General features: G+C 42.3%; 1 protein-coding gene across 1 annotated transcript in view; it reads left to right on the top strand.

The window, feature by feature from the left end:
* Nucleotides 1–20,632, top strand: part of PRKCH (protein kinase C eta) — a 773,184-nt gene that overhangs the window by 630,950 nt on the left and 121,602 nt on the right. The window lies entirely within an intron of this gene.

The raw sequence follows: 20,632 nt of genomic DNA, 5'->3' as shown, positions 1-20,632 counted from the left end.
TCGCTCGGTCTCCACTATTTCGTTGAAGGCAGAGTCTATCATTGACTCAAAGGAAGTAATAAGGGAAACAGAGGCGTCAGCAATCTTGTTTTCTACATCAAAATTCTCGCTGTCACCCATTTTAGTATCCGTAGTAAGTGCTCACCTTTAGTAAAGTTGTTAGGGGGGTGGCCCGCCCGTCCACGGCAGTCCACAGACGGCCCCGCCCTTGTCCCGGGCTTCTCCCGGGACGCTTCCGCACGCTCCCGCTTAGCGGGAACTAGCCTTTCCTTATGTTGGTAGTCCGTATGATTACAGGCGGGGCGTGTGTCCAGGGAGAGCGGCCAGGTGACGAGAGGCGCGGTGTGCAGGGGCTTCTGGGATTTGAAGTCCTGCCCCGCACGCTCTCAGCCCTGGACCTTCACGCACTGATGCAGCAGGACTCCCCTGTCGTGCTGATGCGCAGCGGGACCCGCGAAGCGGGTTCCGCAAGTTGTGAATCCGGTAGCGGGGAGAGAAGGGTCCAAGCAGAGTCCACGACCCACAGCAAACAAAACCGCTACGGTGCTAAGGTTTCCCGCGTTCTGCTGTCCTCACAAGCCTTTTGATGATTACAGGCGGGGCGTGTGTCCAGGGAGAGCGGCCAGGTGACGAGAGGCGCGGTGTGCAGGGGCTTCTGGGATTTGAAGTCCTGCCCCGCACGCTCGCAGCCCTGGACCTTCACGCACTGATGCAGCAGGACTCCCCTGTCGTGCTGATGCGCAGCGGGACCCGCGAAGCGGGTTCCGCAAGTTGTGAATCCGGTAGCGGGGAGAGAAGGGTCCAAGCAGAGTCCACGACCCACAGCAAACAAAACCGCTACGGTGCTAAGGTTTCTATAGAATTATTATTTTTTTTTTAAATACTTTACAGAAAAATATGTTCTTTCAACAATATTTCCATTGTTACTTGTGCTGTATTTCAAATGCAATACTGCAACCTTCAAAAGATATCTCAATACAGTAGTTCTCCTCAATAGTGATTTGCGCAGCATCCAACAGATTACATACATGCACCTCTCACCATTTTGTCGCTTTTGGCGCCTTTTTTTTCCCCTCACACAGTGACATAACACAAACTTGATAGTGCTTCGCATGTAGACAGCTGATTGATAAAGTAATGATATATAACCACTTGCATTTTCATATATCGTTCCCTAACTGAAAGGCCAGAGACCTTCTTCCATTTATTAAAATATAATATACTTCCTTATAAGAGTGTACAATGTTTTTTTCCAACTATATTCATTTTTCTTCAACTATAGCGTTTGTATTCCATGTACTACTGGCAATACCAATTACTGTGTTTTTTGCAAATTCTGTACTCATATTACATAATGATTTGTCTTTAAAACAGTACATTTCTAAATAAACATTTCAAATATTCACGGTTTCTCTTTTAATCCATAATCTCAACTGAAATGATTTCATATTGAAAAACTATTCATGGGTTCCACATAACATTAACTGTAGTAACTGAGGACCTTATTTATGTAGACCTTCCGCCGCCGGTGCCTCATTTTTTAAAATGGGAAAAAGTGACGCACCGGTGGCGCAAGTCCTTCATAAATAAAGCCCTGAATGTTTTCTTTTCTCGATACTAGAACCTGCAAGCCAATTACGGCCCGTGAACTCTTTCTTAGTAGGTCGCGCACCGTACAGACAGTTATACCACTGTTAACAAAATTTTTTTACTGTTACCAAGCACCGCCACAGTTCCGCTTCACTCAGAGTTAATCACTGCTCCCACGCTTCTACAGGCCAGACGCTATGTTGTATTTCTCTCCTTATCACCCTTTCATCTCCACAATAACAAACAGTTCTCTGCCAGCCACCAGAGAACAGAGTCAGATGCAGAGGCACCAACAAGTGAAATACGACATACCCTCTGCTCTGACAAAGCAACCAAGCGGTAATTGTGAAAGAAAACATTCAGTAGCGCTTTAAAAATACCAATGCAATTATATAATTATTTTTTTGAAAACGTTCCAATTACTTTGATAGGACTATCTGTGTATGCCTCCACAGCAAACTTCCTCAGCCAGGACTGAAGGCAGACACACACAGACAATAAGATAACACAGGGCAACGCAGATGGAAAACAGAAGGGACATGAAGATGCAGTCAAACAACAGGACTGAGAGAGATATTTATATACTCCGTTTCCAACCTCAATGTACGAACACATTTACTACACAAATCTCTGTACAACCTCATGGTCAAAACTTTTCATTTTATTTCACTCGACCACCTCCCTCACCCCACCAGTGCAAATGGCGACCAGAAACCGCATTATAATTTTGACGTCTAACAGAAACTTTGTGAATACCTTAATCATTACCACTTTAGCCCCCTTCCCCGTCCCTCTCGCCCCACCCCCACCAGTGCAGGCCATGGCCACCAACCACCCTGAAATTTTGTCGACTGACAAAAAGTTTACGAATTCATTAACCATTAGCATTTTTTGACAACGGTATCACTAGTAATTTACCATTTCTCTCTCTTTCTGCATTATCTGTCTCTCTGCTAATATTATTTCTTCACTTCCTGAACAACTTCTCTCATTATATATAAACGCTTCAAAATTTCAAAAATAATTACTCTCTATATTCAAAATATTTTTTACTGCGTATTCAACATTTAAATGGAAGAAATTACTTTTAGAAATACAACACATTATGACAGCCAAAAATTAGTTTTTACATGGAAAATCAATCATTGTTTGTGATTAAGCTATATTATACGGTACATGACAAAACAAACAGTTACAGACTTACCTTTACCAATGCTTTGAACAATGTAGAACAGTGAAAGTCACAAAACAGATATTCGTTAGCGGAACTCTGAATAATGCTACTATCACTGCAACCAAAATTCAATGGCACAGATATCCAGTCAATACACACTCATATAACTCTCTTCAGCCAATCACATTTCCTCACGCAAAATTGTAAAATCAAATTTACATTTCAATTGGTTGTCCTTCACAATATTTTCAGTCTCACGTGAGAGTCACTCATCACCAACTGCCATCTCCGGCTGTTTCCATGGTAACACCTCATTCTGCACCTTGCTGAAGGCACAGGTCAAAAGTTCATGTCTCAACATTCTACAGCAAACTAAGAAGACTGTTTTCCCTCCAGAAACACCTGCCAATCCACAGCTCTGTTACATGTCTTTTTTTTTCACACCCAATAGTACTTTTCGTTTAACATAAACATTAACATGCAACGTACTCTTCAATCTCCACTTATTACAATCAACCAATCATTTTTATTTTTTTAACCACACCCAGCCTCTTCCTTTTTTTTTATCCAGAATTTCAACTTCTAACTACCATTCCACTTCCAGAACCGATCAGAGGACGACTACAAATCCCTTGAAAATGAAGGTCTGGCTAATAGGACACAGTTATATTCACTGGAGTGAAAAATATGCAGTAAGCAGACGAATTTGCAACCTCGGCTTACCAAATGTACACATAACATGGATTGGCAAAAGAGGATTGAAATGTCACCAATTGATTCCATTGGTGAAAACTTTTATGCATCTCCCAGAACCAGACCTTATAATTGTGCACTGTGGTGGGAACAATCTAGGCACAATCACTGGGGTAGGTCTGGAAATGCTTCTAAAAGACACCTTTCGACAATTGATGACACTTTTTCCTCGATCTGCCTTGGTATATTCCAATATATGCCAAAGACAGAAATGGAATTGGTCCAATCAACATTGTGCACAATTTGAGAAAGCAAGGAGACATGTAAATAAATCTGTTTCTGCTTTCCTCAGAGATTATAGCATGGGTTCTATTTACCACAACAACTTGCGATACCACATGCAAGACGTCTATAGGAGAGACGGTGTTCATTTCACGAATGAGGGAAACAGAATCTTCCTCTGCAACATCAGGCTCTGCATCGGTACTTACTTATAAATGCAGCAAACACTCAATTAACACAAGGGCTCTTTTCAGAGCCACCTTATATCTAAGCACTCAAACTTCTGATTTATCTCCATTTTCACACTCTTGTAAATAGGTGTGCGCGACCGGGTGCGCGCACCCCGTAACTTTTTTTAAAAAATATATATATATCTTTTCGCGTTTAAGGGCCTTACTACACACCCCGAGAAAACCTACGCAGCAAGACAATCTCTACCTTCTCCCCTTTCCATGTTTCAACGCTTTGAAATGAACAATATATTTACTCGCAGTGACAAAATGGCGGTCAAAACTTCCTGATTTCCTTCGAATCGAACGTTAACAGACGTCACGCAGCAAAAAAAACTTCCGCTCACGCGCAGCCGCTTGGGTGCGCGCACCCGTGCGCGCCTATAGATATATAATTGACTTTAACTTTAATTTTCTCAACAACTACTGAATGGATTTACACCATTCCAAAAAAAGCGTAATCTGCGAACCGGACTCTACAGTTTTGCCAAATTTCTTATAAATCCATTCAGCCGTTCGACCTGTAGCCGAGTCTAAAGGTCTTATGGAAAATAACTTGGAGAAAACACGTTTTGGGACCCCCCTTATATCTCAGCCCCCACTTGACCAATCCCCCCCAAACTTTCAGGGAAGGAGCGCAGCAGACCGAGCCATCTTCTTTGAGAAATTCGCTAAGATTCTACAACCAGGGCCAAAGATATTCCAAATAGAATGTTGAGGATTTCCTATGGAAAACAATCCTAACTATAACTACCTACTGGCGACCGCCAGTAGGTAATATATATATATATATATATATATATATATATATATATATATATATATATATATATATATATATATATATATATATATATATATATATATATATATATATATATATATTCACTGAAAAAACCATAGGTTTCACACCAGTTATAGTTAGCTGGAAATTTTACTGATATAAAACCATTGAAATTCCCACGTTATAGTTAGTCGGACTCACTATAACTTGCGCGTACAATGCACTGCTGATGACATCACTCATGACATCACTGATGAGACCATCCAGTGAATGTGTGTCTTTCTGAAAAATAAATTTGTTTTATATATGTATTTGTAAAGGTCGATGGAAGAATAAATGTTTAAATAAGTGTGTAAATGGATGTTTTTTTAAAAAAAATTGGTTGGGTAACTGGCATATTATGTGTATCTTAGTGAATACATATATTAGCGAGTATTGTTTAAATATTTAAATGTTTGTATCAGTGTTTCTCTTTGTGTATAAGTGGCTGCATGGGGTTGGTGACTGACTCACTGTTTGTATGTGTTTTGAAGACAGCATATGTGCAGGACTGTATGGGTGGATGAGTGTATATATGTGTGTGTTAGTGAGTGAATGACTGTCTCACTAGTGTCTTCATTAGTAACGACATATGTTTTAATCTAGTATATGTGAGTATTGATGTATATAAGTGAGTATAGTATATATAGTGAGAGATTGTAGGAGTTCCTGTGTAAATAAGTATGTGTTTCTATAAGTGATTGTTTAAGAGAGTAAGTATGGGTAAGTTTCCTTAGAAGTAAGGTGGCAGTGTGTGTATAAATGTATATGCAAAGAAATGGATGTTTAATAGTTTATTTGCATGTGTGAGTATGTGTGTGAGTAACTTTTGGATGATTGCTGATGTGTAACAGGATGTGTAGGTGTATCACTACATATGATGAGTGAGTATATGTATGAGTGACTATATAGAACTGTTGGTGAATGAGTGGATGTGTATATAGATGGTGGAATTACTGAATTGGTTGTTGTTACTGGTTTGGGTATCTCCATTTTTTAGAAAATGTTTGTTTCTATTTTTGAATATGTGTTTCAAGCGTTACATTACACTGAAATTAGGTCTGTCACTCTGTCACAAGGATGGTGTCATCAGTGATGTCATGAGTGATGTCATCAGCAGTGCATTGTACGCGCAAGTTATAGTGAGTCCGACTAACTATAACGTGGGAATTTCAATGGTTTTATATCAGTAAAATTTCCAGCTAACTATAACTGGTGTGAAACCTATGGTTTTTTCAGTGAATTTCATAGGTTTTTTAAATGCTAATTCCTAACTATAACTGGTGTGAAACCTATGGTTTTTTCAGTGAATTTCATAGGTTTTTTTAATGCTAATTCCTTTGTATATCGAGTTTCTAACCTTTTTTTTTTTACAATTTGCTGTTTTTTTTAAGTATTCATTTTTTTTATAATTTTTTTCTTTTGCGCTCTGGGTGCGCGCTCCTGGAAGCTTTCAGCTAAGCTCTCCTGTAAGCTTCTCCGAGAGCTCATCTGAAAGCGCACCCAGAGCGCAACTGTCGTTCGTGAAAAAAAAATATGAATGAAAAGTTAATAATAATGCAAAACATTTCGTACCATACAAATAAAATTTGTTTTTTTTAATATTGAAAATGATTATGCATTTCTATTAAAGATTGATGACGTCACTTCAGCGCACAACGTACGTGCCCTCGGAAGCGCCTACGTGCGCGGCTCCTAAACGCACGCAAAAGCGCCTACGATCGCGCCACGTGTGCGCCCCGGAAGCGCCTACGATCGCGCCACGTGTGCGCCCCGGAAGCGCCTACGATCGCGCAGCGTAAACGCACCCGGAAGTGCACCCGAGCGCGCAGCGTAAGCGCGTCGGGTCATGTGACCCTAAAATAACACTTTTCATTGGTTGCTAACAGTTTTTTTTTACAATGAATGAAATCCCCACCCATTTCCTTCACTTCTTCTTTCACTTTTGTGACTGAAAGACCTGCTTTTTTGCTGCTCCTTTTTTCTTGGTTCATCATGGCTGCCAGATCATCCAGCAGTGAAGATGACTTCATTGATGAAGAGCCACCTACCCCAAAGGTGAAGGGACATTTCATTTGGAAATTTTTTAAGTTTCCAGAAGGCCAGAAGAAGGTGAATGCACCAAAAGTAGAGTGCAGGATCTGCAAAAAGGTCCTGTCACGGGGTAACCCCCTAAAAAAATACTCTTTTGGCAACTTCACGATGATTCGCCATGTGGAGACCAGGCACCCCCAGAATTTTGCCCGAGAAAGTGTCAGGGCTCTGGCACAGGAGGTTCCCTCTACATCAACAGGAGGAGCAACTTCTTCTGGAAGAGACCAATCTCAGGGGCAGGTAGCAAACATCCAACCTGCATTCAACCATGGGGTCGTCAGATGCAGATACTGCAATCAACTCCTCACCTATGGGGAGCAAAGTGTCCTGCTCATGGTTCGGGCATTAGAGAACCATCACTGCCCTTCCCACCCCTAATTTTTTTCTTTTCTTTTTGCTCCTGTTGAGCAGTTTCTATTCCCTGTTTTTGTTCCTCTTCAGTTAAAAGAAGAAAACCAAAAGTTCTTTTCAGAACTACCTCCAATTCTCATCAAAGAGCTATAATCTTAAAAAATGAAGAGTAAGTGAAATATAGTGCATTGATAATTGAAAGGAGAATGAGTAAGAAAGAACAGAAAGGTATGAGAGGTGAAAGGAAGTGAAGTAGGAGGACTGAAAGAAGGTGAGTGTTAGAAAAGAAATTTATGACACAGTGAATAAACTGGAGGCCTCATTTCTGAAAAGTGACGCATCGCTACGTGAAAATAGCGATGCGTCACTTATCTGGACGCACTCCTTATGACATTCCACATATGTCATATTTAATATATGACTAATCAATTCGCAAGGAGTTACAGATATGTCAGTATTTCTGACATATCTCTAAACACAAAAGTAACGCATTGCAGGAGTGCGTCACAAAAGTGACGCAACTCCAGTAATGTGTCCTTTCACATGGAAAAAGCACCATGTGAAAGGTTTGCTGAGAAGCAGGCGCAAGATTTTGGCGCAACTGCATCCTAAAAGTGACGCACTGCGTCATTATTAGCAAGCTTTTTGCAAGGAACACCCCCTCTGCATGCATTATACCTGACACTATTTTTTAAAAAGTGACGCATCTAGGTACATGGGTCACTTTTTAAAACTCTGCGCCATATTGTATCTGCATCAGGTATAATGTATGCAGAGGGGGCAATCCCTCGCAAAAAGCTTGGTAATAACAACGTACTGAAATCTATGAGATTTCCCTGCGTCATTTTTTGGATGCTATTGCGTCAAAATTTTGCGCCGGCCTCGCATCACTTTTATGTTTACACATATGTCAGAAATACTGACGTATCTGTAACTCCTTGCAACATGATTCGTCATACATTAAATATGACACATCTGGAATGTCATAAGGACTGTGTACAGAAAAGTGACGCATCACACCAACAGTGTAATAAAATGTGCCTCGTTGCACTATATTTAAAGGATGCAACAGCATCCTAAAAGTGACGCAGTGAAATCTCAAACATTTCACTGCGTCGCTATTACAAAGCTTTTTGTGGGGGAACACCCCCTCTGCATACATTATACCTGACGCTATTTTAAAAAGTGACGCATCTAGGTACATGGGTCACTTTTTAAAACTCTGCACCATATTGTATCTGCAACATGATTCGTCATACATTAAATATGACACATCTGGAACGTCATAAGGAGTGCGCACAGAAAAGTGACGCATAACACCAGCAGTGTAATAAAATGTACCTCGTTGCACTATATTTAAAAAGTGACGCATCTAGATAGATGCGTCACTTTTTGAATATTGCATAACAATGCGCATTTTTTTACACCGCTGGTGCGTCACAAAAATTGACGCACAGGAAGCGCAAAACTAACAGCGCAAGGCCTTCATAAATATAGTCCTGGATTTAGGGGGTCAGAGGGGGTCTACTCTTCCCCCTTATGATCCAATCAGCTTCCTGCGCGCAAGTCGCTCGTCGCGCCTGGAGCGCTCTCCCGTGCGCGCACGGGAGAGCGCATATTCCCGCGCAAAACGAAAAAAAAATTTTAATGCCCTGCAGGACCCTATTTTAGTCCCTACATCAAACCTAGGGGGTCAGAGGGGGTCTACTCTTCCCCCTTATGGTCATTTGCCCCTTTTTTTTTCAAACCCCTTCTGTCTCGATTTTACCGAGACACAAGATGGCGGCCGCTCCGCACTGTTTAGAATGTTTACAGACAACTGAGATCCAATCAGCTTCCTGCGCGCAAGTCGCGTGTCGCGCCTGGAGCGCACTCCCGTGCGCGCACGGGAGCGCGGCTATAGATATATATATTTTTTTGAACCTTAATTACTTAAAATCCACTGGAGCACATATCTTGAGACATAGCAAAGGCACATCGGGCTACCAGTCCCTACAATTTTGCCAAGTTTGGTGGAAATCCATTCAGCCGTTCGGGCTAAAAGTGAAATCGACCGCCCTATGGAAATTAACATGGGGAAAACGCGTTTTGGGACCCCCCTTTTATCTCGGCCCCCGCTTGACGAATCCCCCCCAAACTTTCAGGGAAGGACCGGACCGCCATGAGACCATTTTCCTGAAAATTTCAGGCAGATTCGTCAACCGGCGCCAAAGTTATTCAAAATAGAATGTTGAGATTTAACATTGAAAATTATCCTAACTATAACTACCTACTGGCGACCGCCAGTAGGTAATATATATATATATATATATATATATATATATATATATATATATATATATCAATCATGTTATACTTACCTTGCATATACTTACCATGCTTGTTAAAGGCATTCATGATAAAACTAGTTGTGGTAAAGGCATCTGGGTAGTAAAGACTACATGGAAAAATGATATATGGTAAATGCATGCATTGTAATGCCAGACATTTGACTGAGAAGAGTGTATACAGGCACTCTGTTGGTACAGGATGGGGTAGGACTAGTCCTGTCTCACCAACTAATCAAAGACAAGCTACATTGCTGTTTCATGACTCAAAAGTTGCAGTTCTTTTTTCCTTTTTTTCCTGGCCATAAATTCCACAGTCAGCTGGGTCTTGTGCAGGTGCTCCTGGGATCAGGCTGTTTCCGCCTGCATTTTCAGCTACTCATGTCAAGCTACTCATCTCAAGAGCATGGTTCCAAGCAGAATTCTTAGTCTTAGATGTAGTTTTTCAGGAGAGGAACAACCCACATGATGCCCCTCATTCTCTATAAGATGTTAATTCCTTCCATGGTGTGCCGGCCATCACAATGTCTGTATGGTCTACCAGAAATTCTCCCAAAGAGGGCCAGTAGTTACCCTCCTTTGATGGCCATAGCAGGAAGAAAGACCCAACTAGGCGTCTGCTCTTACTCCTCCACGCTCTACGCATTACATCTTCCTGGCATTACATCTTGTCCAAGATACTGCGGGTATGACACAAAGGCTAGACAAGTTGAACTAACCTGGGTGGTGTTTACCCTACACAGGGTCCTCCATCTGCTTGAGTTTCCTGAAAAATCAGCAACTATGTAGGAAGAAGTTAATTGGTAGGTTTCATTCTGGCAGTGCAGAAGCTATTCTGAACAAAGGAATAGGCCTCTCTCCCTAGCCACCAGGTGGTACTAGGTTTTGGGTAAGGGGTTGCAAAGAAGTAGGTGCTGGTTGGCTAACACATCCTAGACAAAACCAAGCTTCCTAAAGATTAGCCACCATGATAATGCACACAAAGCCCAAACGGACCTCACCAGCCACTGTTTCTCACGTAAACCATGCAGATCAAACAGAAACAGACTACCACCACCCATACGCACACATGATGAAGGCAAAGTAACCCAGTTTTGGCAACTGGACTGACCTTTAACCATGGAGAGTCATAAGACAACCTCCCTGTAGAAGTACAGATAAATAGGTCTGTGCCCGTGGAATATTTATCAACTCCCCCACTGCCAGTCATCCCATAACCTAACTTGGGTTAGGTGGCAGAAGTCTTCACTTACATGGTGATCCTAACAGAAACATGGCTCACAGAATCATCCTCTCCATGTTTGGATCGATTGGTGCTCCCAAACTATAACAGTGCAAGACTAGACCGGCTACAGAGAAAAGAGGAAGAGTATTGCATTTTTTCATCGCTCTGACCTCTTGGTTACTCCATTACCTTCTGACACCCTTGTATCATGTGAATACCTTGCACTTTCCATAAAAAATACAGAGACACATGTATGCAAGGTCCATGCATTCTATCACCCACCTGGCAAGAATGAAACTTTTATCGATCACCTAATGGAGATCATCACAGCAAACCCCTTCCCTCACTACAATGACATATTCCTAGGGAACTTCCCCCTCCACTGGAACCATCCTAGTGACATCCAGGTCAACATCATTAAAGACTTCCTAGCAGATCAAAACCTAGCCCAAGCCTGCACTCTTCCAACTCACATTAAATGCTCCCCGCTAGACTAGATCATCTCCAAAGGAAAAGCTGTGAACTTAACCTCAAATGTGCCTTGCGACTGGTCAGACCATCATTTAATACCTTTCTAAATTCCAAAAGTAATAAAGAAAAAATCCATTCAATCTATCAAGGACAAAAAGAAGGGTGTAGACAATGAGAAGCTAGCATCGCTGTGCAGGAAGGATTGTCCTCCTCCAACAAATATGAGAAACATTAGCGAACTTACAGAGCACTACAATGTTAAGATGTCAGAGATAATGGAGTAATTGCTTCAATAAAACTAAAAAGAATTCCGGACAAAGAAAACAGTCCCTAGTTAGCGCAGCACTAAATGAAGAAGGGCAAAAGCTGAGAGTAGCAGAACAGAAAAGGAGACAACTACCATCATCCCCACAGCGAAAATTGCTAAGAAAAACCAGAAATGCCTACAAGAAAAATATTCTTAAATCAAAAAAATAATTCTTCAGGACGGACTTGGAAAATGCTAAAGACAACCTTTGGAAACTCTTTGAATTGGTAAAACATCAATCGAACAAAAAAGCACGCTAGAAACTGCAAAATCTTAAATCAGCTGTGAAGAATTCTCAACTTTCTTTACAACAAAAGCCAATTCCATAGAAAGTGAGCTCAGGACATCTGTGCATGAGCGGCTCTACACTGTTCATCACCCCTACCCCCTTCACTGTAATGTCTGACACAGCTCCTCTATTCACTTGAATATATTAATAAGATCTGCGCAGGCCCTTCCCTGTTTACTGACCAAGAAGAACCCAATGCTACGGGTAGCACCAGTCTATCTGAGGATCTTGAAAAACAAAAAAAGAAGCATGCACAACTTGAACTAATGACTCTTATGCTTACCCAATATCTTAAATCCAACACTATTCCACTTGGCCTACAAGTCAGGAACATTCCTGGTATTTTCACTGATAATCCTAAGTACATAACAGGCTTCAGTAGTATCGGTACCACCTGCTCTAGGCACTGGCTAGTCCTAGGAATAGAAATTGCAGGCGAAGAACTCAAAAAATTGGATGATATCATTAGAGACTTAGAGAAACAAATAACTGATGACAAAACGGTTACTGACGCAAAGGCCCTACTTGAAAAAATTGAAAAAACTGTTTTGGAATTTCATCGTATTGAACAAAATAAAAAATCGAATAAGGTTAAGAAAGATATTAAAATCTTCACCTTTGAGCGAACCTATCCTTATTTACAAAAAGATTTTTATACGAATCGTAACTTCTACCCTCACCAGCAAACCCCAAGACCCTGGGGACGTTTCAACAAAAGAAACACTGTGGTAGGCTTTACTGATTCATCTGCAGATTCATCTGACAGCTCAGACCCTGGTGAGGGTGCTAGTGGCCCTACACGCAACCAGACTCCCTTTTTATCCAGAGGCAACTCCGAACCTCAAAAGAAAGGGAGGGTAAAACAGCAACAAAGATGGCACAACCCTCCAGGGGAGCGCCAGACCAGACACAAATTCTACCAATGGTAACAAATAACACCAATCTCGACATCATCCCTATCTTCAATAGTAGTAGTAGTAAAGCTTTTTATTCGACAATTTGTCATTAAGCCATCACATAACAAATACATTCATAGTCATATATTAAAAATCTGAACAAGACATTCACAATACAGATAGGTGTAAAAAAAATTGTGTGCAGTACCCAGAGCATCATCACAAATCAATTACAGTTTTTGGGGCAGTACATCACTTATTCAAATGCAATCAACCTTTCTTCCATATAATACAAGACCAATTGTTAAAAACAAGTTAATATAGTTATAAATAATCAAGAATTAAAAAAAGCCAGTTTATAAAAACGCTAAAATTCTAAGTTTTTATTCCTAATTTCTTTCTAATCAAGCAGACGCTAAGAAGGTACCTGCTCACTCCGAATGTTATAAGCCTAGTGGTTGAGGATCTAAGTATCCTTTCTGCCTCTTTATACGAGCGTGAACCCAAATTATTGCAAAGGGGTCTAATCCATTTCATACGCTGTAATTTATACAACGGGCAGAAAAAAAGGATGTGGGCCTCGTCTTCTTTTTGATTTAAGTCACACAATTTACAGAGAGGGTCGGTACTTCTAGAATTTCCCCATCGGCAAGTATTTGCGTTTATCTGTAAAACCCCATATCTGTAGTGTAGGTATGCGGTTTTAGCCAATGGTGGTTCGACATCAATCATAAATTGTTCAAATAGAGGGGTATCCTTAAATTGCAAAAACTTGTGGGTTAAGGACCCAGTAGCACGTTCGTATACATTAATATTCACATAATTCCAATAGGCAGATTTTACTAATTCTTTGCAGGTAACTAACGAGGTAATTGACATAGTCGGGGTGTTCCAGAAGTTTGATAGGCCTATTTTTGTGAACCAAGTAGATATATGCTTTAACCACTTGATTGAATTAAAAGTGTCCAGTTCCCTGATTTCCAGCAGGCCTGCTCTATAGTCAACGAGTTCAGGGGTAGACCATATTCTTACCCAATAGATCAATGGCCTCAACCAACACAAGTAGTCTGTGCGTTTTAAATTAATGTCTATATAGACAGGGACAAGAGGCGTTCTTACTGATAGTTTTAATAGGCGTCTAAAGAACGCGTTCTCCTCAGTGGAAAATTTTTGATTTGAATAGGGCCCCCAAATCTCTGCCCCATATAGGGCTGCAGATTGCGCTTTGGCTTTAAACACATCAATCGCGGGAGTTATGGCTTTTGAACTACTCCCTCCATGAGTTTTTAAAATGGGGAGAGAGTTGTGCTTGAGTGTTAGCCTACTTTTTTCTATTTGGTGTATCCTAGACATTTTACTGTCTCGTCTGATGCCCAGATAATCAAAGAATTCCACATACTCCAACTTGGTATTATTTAGAGCCAGATTCTTTTTAAACGTTTTAGGAGGGTTAATGGCCATATACTTGGTTTTAGTTGAGTTGATTTCTAGCCCCTTTAACTCGCAGTAACTATGGAATTGGTTTATTAGATTTTGCAAGCCTTTCGGTGTTTGAGATATTAAAATGGTGTCATCCGCAAATAACAATGCTGTGATAGCCTCGTTTCCCAATTTGGGGGAATCGTGATTACATTGAGCCAAGTATGGGGGGATATCATTTACAAAGAGTGAGAAAAGGGTCGGAGCCAACACGCACCCTTGTCTTACACCCCGTTTCACTGGTATGGCTTGAGTAAGTTCGCCATTTCTTCCCCACCTTACTTTAGCAAAGTGATCAGTATGAAGCTTTATGAGGTTAACTAGTAGTTCGTCAGGGACGCCCATCTTCATTAAAGTATCCCATAGTAGGGAGCGAGGGACAAGATCAAACGCTGAGCGTAGATCTACGAACGCTACGTATATACTGCACTTCTTTAGTTGGATATATTTCCAGCAGATACACATAAACCTATACACCTGGTCCACAGTGCTTGTCTTAACTCTGAATCCTGCTTGATATTTTGAGAGGATTTTGGATTCCTCTATCCAGGATAAAAGTCGATTTAAAATGTGTCTGGCAAAAGTTTTTTGTAAAATATCTATTAAACTTATTGGTCTGTAATTACCTGGGTTATAGCGATCCCCTTTTTTGTAAATAGTTACTATTTCTGCCCCCTTCCATGATTCGGGGATCGGGGTTCCCAACAAAATAGAATTACACAAGAAGTTTATATAAGGGCACCATACGTCAATATTGTGGGTAAATAAGTCCCCGGGTAATTTGTCCGGGCCTGGTGCTTTGCCCGCCTTAATAGCCTTTATAGCACACAAAGTTTTCTCCATGCTGAATTTTAGTGGATTAGTACACTGGGGAATCAATCCAAAATAGTTACACTCTGGGATCGTCTCAACCGAATCATATAGTTTTACAAAATGGTCAAACCAAGTTTTTTCATCTAGGAAAAAATCCCTATTCGAGCTACCTGTTTTGTTATTTTTTGCTATCAGGCTCCAGAAGGTACATTGGTCATGTTTCCTGGCAGCATTTAGAAGGTCCTCCCATATTGAATCATCCCATTCCCTTTTTGCATTATGCAGGAGTCTTTTATATTCATGTCTACACTATCTAACCCTTATCTGGTCTTTGGTTTTCACAGCAATGATTAAATTATTTTTAGCTATGCGACACTGTTTATTAAACCAAGGTGTCTCTAGTTCCAGCTGTCGTCTTACATTATCTTTTTTCTTTTTGCTACAAATTTTACTCAGAAGGGGGATTAGTGACTCTACTAAGTGATAATGCATTTTGAGGACATCGTGCGATCCCAGCCTCGCGTTATCATATAGGGGGATGATATCTGAGAAGGTGTTGTAAATACCCAGAAGCGTATCTTCTTTTCCTAGGATATATGGCCACTTTATTGCTTTCCTATTATTAGAGACGGCAACATCGGCCACATCCCTGTTAGGTTCGGGCTCATCACTTGGTATAGAATATAGTTCTGGTGACATCTCCAATTGTAAGGGGAAATGATCACTCTCTGGTCTGATCACAACCTTAAAGTCTGACAACAGATACCATAGGTTGATTGTAATCAACATGAAATCGATCAATGATTTAGATGACCCCTTGCTGTATGTAAAATTTGCTGGCTTGTCAGAAGCTAATCGCCCATTACATGCCCTTAGGTTATTAGATACAGTTAGTTCGTAGATCTGCATGGCTGCTACTGTACTTTTTACAGATTTTACGCTGTCTAAGGGAGGGATGTCATTAGCCCTGTCTTCGTTTTCTAACAGTTTTTCCAGCCCACATACGGGCTCGAATTGACAGTTGAAGTCCCCACCTATGATTATTTTAGAGTCGGGCTCTAAATTACACAGGTATGAACTAAGCTGCTCTACAACCATTGACTCCTTATTTCGAGGATTTGGTCTATTATAAATATTTATCAAGTAAACATCTCCCATGTCTTTCGTGGTTATCTTTACCCCAAGCAAATCATTAGAAGCAAAATACAAAGGAGAAACCACAACGTTCAGGGATATCTTTATCCAAATTAGTAGACCCCCTGACGGTCGACCCCTTACTGATGCTATTGCCCCACAGTGAAACACCTTATAACCAAGCCTATGTACCATATTGATTGCCCAAGTTTCTTGAAGGAGGATGATGTCATGCTCCTCCAAGAAAGAACTCCAGTTCCTGTCACGGAGATTCCTTGACAACCCCGCAACGTTCCATGACAGGATTTTAGTATCTCGTTTAGGGTTACATTGTACATCGTTACCAGGGTCATTAATGCATAAATTTGGGGTTACCCCTTCATTAGAAGCTTCCAAGGGCTCATTCCCACTTGCCAAATCTAGGGCCTCATTATTTGATGTTAACAACATATCTTGATCCTGAATGGTACAAGGAACAACTAGGTCCCTCCCTTGGTAATCGACCAAGATGTTGTTTGGTGATTTCTCAGCCCGTGTCAATTCTGATGTCTTACTTGCCAAGGGCGTTACACAGGTCCATGCGTTCAATGTTGCATATAATTCCAGTGAATGCACTCTGGATATAGGGGAAAGTGTTCCACTTAGTCCATAGTCGTTTTTTTGTCAATGGCCCCACCATGACCAGTTTTTATCCATGTCCATGTTATGTGGAATTGTTAAGTCAACAGGAGTTGGGGGATCAAAGAATGAGAATCTGTTATCATTCATGAACCCTAGCCTTGATGGAACTCTGTTGTCTTGAATCCGTTGTATTGGATAGAAATAACTTAGATCGCAAGTTCCGATTCTTAGATTACCTCTTCTTGGTTGTTGGCTGTATACAAGCTGTGCAATTGAGGGGTCTTTGAAATTCACTAGAATGCAATCCCCTTCAATGTCTTTCGGCCTAGTACCCAACCAACTGACTCTTCGCACATGGATGACCTGACAGTTGACAGTATATGGTAAGGGTCTGTTTTCTCTCAACCAGTATAAGGTCTTATTTTTTAGTTCATCATACGATTCTCTTCTATTAGGTTTTAGAGGGGGAACACCGGTGAGCACTACCACATATGGTTGGCACCCTGGTGGAAGATGAACATTGGGGGCCTTCTTCAGCACAGGATTGGCTATGATGTGGTCAGATGATTGGATGATGTTATTATTGCCACTGGTAGAAGTAAGAGCTAAAGTGCTTGTTCCATCCGTGGGTTTTGGGGGTGCTGCGTTTTGGGGGGTGATCATATTGGTTACCTGGTTAATTTTTCTAGGTGCAGGCTTAGGAGGAGCAACCAGTTGATTTCCTCCACTGTTTAAATGCGCTTCAATGAGTTCCACCCGCGGTCCTCCCAATACAGCATTGGGCCTACTTTGATCTATTGTTTTATCTTTCCTAGGTGGACGAGTTTGTTGCACTGGTTTAGAGGTCGTACTGCTTGATTCCGTTATTACAGTATCTGTTCCAATCTTGGAGTGAAGTTTGACCAGTGATTTGAGAGCAAAAAAGTTATCTTAAGAAGTTTGCTCAAATTTGTCCAGGCGCTTCGTGAGCACTTCCAGTTTTTCGACTACCGGTTGTAATAAGGTAGTCATGAGATGTTGGATCTGGTCAGTCAATGGATTAACTGCTGGTGGATCTTTGTAACTGTTTACTAGATCAATGACTGGGGCAGAGCTATCTGGAGTTGGAAGTAATAGGTCACCCTCTCGTTGCACTCTTGGTTCAGTTCCAGTATTCACGGGATCGGTAACTTGGGATTTATAATGCATTCCTCCATTCATGTAATTTTTTCGGATTCTCTTTAAGGCCTTTAATCTATAGGCTTTTCGTGGGGTAACAATCCTTTTCCTTTTTACAGCAACCCTACTAGATTTTGGAGGTGGGGATTGTATGGCATCTGCTGATGGAGTATCATGTATCATTATTAAAGGCAAAGCCGGTGGAGCGGGCACTATGGTTGGAAGGCAATGTCTGCTGTTAGTGTCACCTGCGGTTTTATTTATGGGTACTGGGTCAGGGATGATCTCAAGGCTGTCACTATCTAATCTCTGGTCAACGACACAAGGTTGCAGATTAAGGGGGATTAAATTAGTTTGGTTTCCCAGTGGAATAATGTTCGTTGGGGATTTAGCCTGCGCCAGTGACCCCAAGGAAGAACACTTATGAGCCAAATATTCTCGTGCTAGCCTGCGTTCTGCCAGGATGATTTCCTTCTCTACAACAGAGACGGCGCATGTTATGAAATTATCCATAGTCCCTAGCGTACTATTTCCCCCTTTCCTTGAACATCTACCTGAACGGGTAGCCATTGGGGAATATCCAGGCATGGAAATATTTAACACAAAAAAAGATATGGCCCAAATACACAGTCCTCGGTTGTACCTGTAGTGTTAGAGGGGTGGCCCGTCCCGGCCCCTGCTGGCCCCGGACGGCCACAGACCGCCCGCCCTTTGCCCGGGCTTCGCTCGGCGTCCCGCTTGCGTCCCGCAAGACGGGCTCTCTCTTGATGTTATAGGCAAGGCGGTACTGGGCGGGGCACTCAGGGGGGCGCTGACCAGATGACACGTGGTCAAGCAGGGACTCCTGGGAGAGTGAGTCCCTGCCGCGCTACCCCTGCAGCCTCCTCAGGTGTTCCTCCCAATCGGCAGTCACGGCAATCAGGCAGGGGCAGTCAGCGTTCTTTAGTTGGTGGGACCACCCACGAGGCGAAGCAGCTCCCGCGCAGCGGGAGCGGCGAGCTGCTGGATTCGTAATCTGAGGGACGGCAATCTCCCACAGCGTTTCTGGGCACAGCAGAAGGGACGGCAATCTCCCACAGCGTTTCCTGGGCTCAGCAAAGGGGACACACAAGGCAAGTGTTTCTGCTTCCTTTTACCGGTCTGCCGGCGCTGGGCGGGGCACTCAGGGGGGCGCTGACCAGATGACACGTGGTCAAGCAGGGACTCCTGGGAGAGTGAGTCCCTGCCGCGCTACCCCTGCAGCCTCCTCAGGTGTTCCTCCCAATCGGCAGTCACGGCAATCAGGCGGGGGCAGTCAGCGTTCTTTAGTTGGTGGGACCACCACGAGGCTCAATATCTCTAACCACACACTCTCTATAGTCAGGAGTTATCTATTCTAAGCAAAGGCTTATCATTTGTCCCAACAACCTATCCGAACTTTCTGGATCTCCAATCTGAATTGATGGGCTTCTTTCGTAAATTGAGACTTCGTTCCTATTTCAAACTCAATCCTTCGGAGCCTAACACTGTGATAACTCCATTTAGACCTCCATCAACCTTTTCACCTACATCTAATATGATTCCAAAAGAAATCATCACTTTTAAAAAGGTTATTCTCAAGGAAATCTCCAACTTGGAGAAATCTCATCTCTTCATACCCTATAATATCTCTCTGGAAGAGAAATCTGCAATCAGCTCTCTCAAAAACAACACCAAGTTGATCATCAAATCAGCAGATAAGGGTGGCGGGATAGTGTTACAGGATATTGAGAACTATAAAGGTGAGCTCCAACGCCAAGTCTCTAATACAGACCATTATTGCAGATTCCACTGCAACCACTGTTCCCTCTAAGCCGCACACAGAACGTCGCTAGAGGGTCGCGCCGCTCGCTGCTTTTAAAACGCGAGCGGCGCGAACATGAGCACTTTTTCAGTGGTTGCGGTGGAGCGGGCGTGAGGAATGCAGTTAAGGAGGCGGGGGGCTGATGGGGATTATGACGCTTGCGGGTGTGTGGGAGCGGGGCAGACTGTGGCCTTTTGTTTAAATATTGCTGTTAATCGGAGCCCCTTCACGGGCTCAGATTAACAGCAATACTTAAACAAAATGCCACAGTCTGCCCCGCGCTTTACTAACAAAAGCGTAGACACTTTCCAAACACAGCGTGTGCTCGCGCTGTGTTTGGAAAGGGTCAGCTATGCGTGACAATGCATTTCAGTGCGGTGATGCAGATCACCACACTGGAATGCGTTAGTCTAACGCATGATGCGTGATACTTGGCAGGGCTGCAGAGGACAGAAAGGCACAAAAAAACGAGTGGGACACAGACAGAGGACAGAAAGGCACAAAAAAACGAGTGGGACACAGACAGAGGACAGAAAGGCACAAGAAAACGAGTGGGACACAGACAGAGGACATAAAGGCACAAAAAAACGAGTGGGACACAGACAGAGGACAGATAAGCACAAAAAACGAGTGGGACAGAGGGCAGAAAGTCACAAAAACGAGTGGGACAGAGGACATAAAGGCACAAAAAACGATTGGGACAGAGGGCAGAAAGACTGGGACAGAGGTCAGAAAGGCACAAAAAAACGAGTGGGACAGAGAGCATAAAGGCACAAAAAACGATTGGGACAGAGGGCAGAGAGACTGGGACAGAGGGCAGAAAGGCACAAAAAACGAGTGGGATAGAGAGCAT

This window comes from Lissotriton vulgaris, chromosome 9, assembly GCF_964263255.1.
Source record: "Lissotriton vulgaris chromosome 9, aLisVul1.2, whole genome shotgun sequence".
NCBI lineage: Eukaryota > Metazoa > Chordata > Amphibia > Caudata > Salamandridae > Lissotriton > Lissotriton vulgaris.
The sequence above is the reverse complement of the archived record's forward strand: the minus strand, read 5'-3'. Positions and strand labels throughout refer to the sequence as shown.